The sequence below is a fragment of the Octodon degus genome, unplaced genomic scaffold, assembly GCF_000260255.1.
Source record: "Octodon degus isolate 3935 unplaced genomic scaffold, OctDeg1.0 scaffold00009, whole genome shotgun sequence".
Classification (NCBI taxonomy): Eukaryota; Metazoa; Chordata; class Mammalia; order Rodentia; family Octodontidae; genus Octodon; species Octodon degus.
The window spans coordinates 20,501,426-20,504,379 of NW_004524585.1; the positions used below are offsets into that span (position 1 = coordinate 20,501,426).

At 36.3% G+C, this 2,954-nt stretch overlaps 1 pseudogene; it reads left to right on the forward strand.

Annotated features, from left to right (window-relative positions):
- Positions 1-518: 518 nt before the first annotated feature.
- On the forward strand, positions 519-1,991 carry LOC101563054 (annotated as a pseudogene).
- Positions 1,992-2,954: the final 963 nt, after the last annotated feature.

Genomic DNA, 2,954 nt, shown 5'->3' on the forward strand with positions numbered 1-2,954 from the left:
AAGATTTGTACTAATAGTATTTGGACAGGATATCATGTTGGCATCTTGTACTATGAATAACCACTACAAAGACAACAATATTCAATGTATTAATTATTGAAACAGTCCTACTAATCGGTTTTGAAACTCTCGTTGCGATTTGTTTCTCAATAAAATTTAAAAAAGATTTCAATATTAAATTGAATATCTTAAATGTTCTCACTAAAAAAGAATGAGTATGTGAAATGATAAAGCACACTGAATAATTTCTTGCACACATACATATATATTGAAGCTTCACACTACTTCCTTGACATGTACAATATATGAATCAAAAGCAAAGTCAAAAACCTGTTAAGTGTTGCTATTTGGTGCTGCCACTCCCGCTTCTGAGCTCTTGGGCTGTGGGCAGACGGCCCCGCGCTTGGCCTGTCTTCTTCTGTAGGAGTGCCACCCGCACCAGCCCTCATCTCTTGCACTGAGCTAGGGTGACAACAACAGTAGCAAGAGCAGAGCTGGGAAGTGGCAGCCCCAAACTCATGGCATACAGTCAAATAGGCGGCAAGAAGAAAGTCTGCAACTACTACAATGGTGATATTGGAAATTACTACTACAGACGGCGTCATCCCACGAAACCACATAGAATCCACATGACTCATAATTTGCTGTTAAATTAAGGCTTTTGCGGATCAACGGAAATATATAGGCCTCATGAGGCCACTGCCAAAGAAATGGGGAAGTACCATAGCGATGTGCACATCAAATTTCTGTGGTCCCTATGACCCGATAACATGTCTGAGTACAGTAAGCAGATGCAGAGATTTAATGTTGGGGAAGACTGTCCAGTGTTTGATGGACTCTTTGAGTTTTGTCAGCTCTCCACTGGTGGTTTGGTTGCTGGGGCTGTGAAGTTAAACCGGCAACAAACTCACATGGTGGTTAACTGGGCTGGTGGATTACATCATGCAAACAAATCAGAATCATCAGGATTCTGTTACATTAATGATACTGTGCTTGCCATCCTGGAATTGCTAAAGTATCATCAGAGAGTCCCATATATTGATATAGATATCCATCATGGTGGTGGTGTTGAAGAAGCTTTTTATACAACAGATCACTTAACGACTGTTTCATTCCATAAGTATGGGGAGTACTTTCCTGGCACAGGAGACTTGAGGGACATTGGTGCTGGAAAAGGCAAATACTATGCTGTCAATTTTCCAATGAGAGATGGTATAGATGATGAGTCTTATGGGCAGATATTTAAGCCTATTATTTCAAAAGTGATGGAGATGCACCAGCCTACCAGCCTAGTGCAGTGGTTTTGCAGAGTGGTGCAGACTCTTTATCTGGTGATAGACTTGGGTGCTTAAATCTCACAGTCAAAGATCATGCTAAATGTGTAGAAGTTGTTAAAACTTTCAACTTGCCATTACTGATGCTGGGGGAAGGTGGCTACACAATCCATAATGTTGCTTTGTGCTGGACATATGAGACAGCAGTTGCTGTTGATTGTGAGATTTTGATGAGTCTCCATATAATGATTATTTTGAGTATTTTGGACCAGACTTCAAGCTGCACATTAGTCCTCCAAACATGACAAATCATAACACTCCAGAATATATGGAAAAGATAAAACAGCGTTTATTTGAAAATTTGCACATGCTACCTCATGCACTCGGTGCCCTGATGCAAACTATCCCAGAGGATGCTGTTCATGAGGACAGTGGAGACAGAGATGGAGAGGATCCAGGCAAGAGGATTTCTGTTCAAGCATCAGACAAGTGGATAGCTTGTGATGAAGAATTCTCAGATTCTAAGGATGAAGGGGAAGGGGGTCATAGAAATGTAGCTGATCATAAAAAAGAGCAAAGAAAGCTAAAAGTGAGGAAGACAAGAAGGAAATAGAAGACAAAAAAACAGATGTAAAGGAAGAAGATAAATCAAAGGAGAGTTGTGGTGAAAAAACAGATACCAAAGGAGCCAAATCAGAACACCTCAGCAACCCTTGAATTTGAGTCTTCATAATTTCACCAAATAATGAAAAAGTCAGGAAATGGGAAGAAAACTTTTCTTTTTGAGACTTCTGGCTTCATTTTACACTACTTCAGCATGGACTGTATTTATTTTCAAAATGGCTTTTTTGTTTTGCTTTCCTTGGCAAGTTTTATTGTGAGTTTTTCTAATTATGAAGCAAGTTTCTATAATCCATCAATCATGCTTTATGTTATAGTATTTAAAATTGATGTGAGTTATTATGTAAAAATCTGATCTATTAAAGTGATTGGCCTCTCTGAGCTGATTTTTCCATCTTTTGTAATTATCTTTAACAAAAATTGTACTTGGAAAAAAATTCATCATTGGTGTTTTATGGCAAACAGTATTAACAGCTAAAAGATATGATACATTTATATCTACTAGATTTGGCTTTGGATTGCACTGGTAGTAGAAGACCAAGTGTTTATGTTTAAAGATATTTTAGACTAATAATTTAATGACAAATTTAGCTTGAAAATTTATTAAAATGTTTGAAATCACTTGTTATCAATTATGATGAATTGGAGAAGTATAGGTAAGTGAATTTACAGATGCATTTAGATGATAAAATTAAAGCTCACAATTTATACATTTAAGGGCACATTTTACATTCAGTTACTGTGTTCAGTGGATTTGGTTTGAGGAGTAAAGAAAGTATCACAGTGAAATAAAGCATGCTAGTATTTATGGTGAAAAAGTTTATATAAGTATTTTGATGCTCAATATATCAATTTTAAGAATTCTAAGTATATTAGATAGTATTCTTTAGAGTTTAAGCATATTAATAAATTATGTAACTGACAACAAATGACTGGGTGTAAAGATGAAATTTAATTCCATTCAAATTACATTACACAAAGCCATTGTTATTTGGCTTAGAAAAGACAATTCCACAAAGAACAGTTGATTGATATTTGGGAGTTATATCTTTAGTTATT